This window comes from Microtus ochrogaster, linkage group LG7_11 (genome assembly GCF_000317375.1).
Source record: "Microtus ochrogaster isolate Prairie Vole_2 linkage group LG7_11, MicOch1.0, whole genome shotgun sequence".
Taxonomy (NCBI): Eukaryota; Metazoa; Chordata; class Mammalia; order Rodentia; family Cricetidae; genus Microtus; species Microtus ochrogaster.
Window position 1 is genome coordinate 20,839,858 of NC_022032.1, and position 1,525 is coordinate 20,841,382.

The following is a 1,525-nucleotide window of genomic DNA, read 5'->3' on the forward strand; positions in this document are numbered from 1 at the left end:
AAAAAAAGAAAAACCTATGTATGTTCTCGCACATAGATCAATAAGTTGACACGATTTTAAAAACGTAATTTCTGATACATTTTATAGTGTCATTTCAAAATAAAGCAAACCACTTAAAACTGCACCAGTCAATGAGATACACACTAGACCACAGATCTCTAATGTAGCTGTGAATACAGTGTTAGCATTGCTTTCCTGGTACACTCCCCACTTCTCCACACGCTCCCTAATAATGTGTTTCTACTGTTAAGCCCTGCTATAGTACTGTGTAACCAAACTATAAAGAATCTTTTGAAGTTAATATTAATACTATTAGTTAATGATTTAAAGACATCATATATCATCAAAAATAATTGGTCACTGTTTTTTAACTCATTTTGTCAAATCGTTATAAAAATAATGCCTGGGTTAATTCTGAAATTACTTGAGAAAATATTTTTCACTCTATTTCATCTGTTTCCTAAGACTTTGAAAGCCTGAAGCAGTAGCTGGGGTGCAGTTCAGAGGTAGAGCAGTACATGCTTGGCATGCACGAGGTCCTGGGCTCCATCCCTAGAATGCCAAACACTCCATCCCTCAAGAAAAATACCCAGGGCAGTAAGGAGGATGCTCTGTGATCAGCCTGGTATTTAAGACTATAACGAAGGCCGGGCGGTGGTAGCGCACGCCTTTAATCCCAGCACTCAGGAAGCAGAGGCAGGGGATTTCTGTGAGTTTGAGGCCAGCCTGGTCTACAAGAGCTAGTTCCAGGACAGGCTCCAAAGCTAGAGAGAAACCCTGTCTCGAACGTCCCCCCCCCCCCCCCAAAAAAAAAAGACTGTAACAAAGCAATGACAGTCCAAGCTAATCTTCCCAAGTCATAGCAGTATGCAGGTCTTGAGATGATGCACAGGGAGACGGCGCAGGTAGGAAGCTTCGCCTTCTTTCTTAAAGATGATTCTGCAAGGGAAAGTCTCCCTTTGCATGTCATCTGCATTCTGAGGACAGTGCATCCTCTTCTGAACAAGCGCTCACTATTTTCAAAAGCAGGGTTAACAACCTCTCTGGGAGATGCACAGGAAGCTAGCTTCTCATAAAGACACCAGTGTGTCTACGATCGCCCTAAGCTAAACCTTCAGCTCTAAGGGCTAGAGACGCTAAGCTGCCTAAGGCACAGCCTGCTCTTTAGAGAACAAACGTGGTGGCTAACAACTGCCTGTGACCCCTGTTCCAGGGGATCTGACACCCTCTTCTGACCTCGTTGTCCTCGTCTGGCCTCCACAGGCACCAGACATATACATGGTATAAAAGCTTACATTCAGGTGAAACACCCCCCCCCACACACACACACAAAATCTTTAAAAACTAGTATATAAAGTCTGGTGGTAGTGGTTCACACCTTTAATCCCAGCACTCTGGAGGCAGAGGCAGACAGATCTCTGAGTTCAGATCCAGGCTGGTCTAAAAAGCAAGTTCCAGGACAGCCAGGGCTACACAGAGAAACCAAAACAGACAAACAATATTTAGTATATTAAAAAAAAAAAAA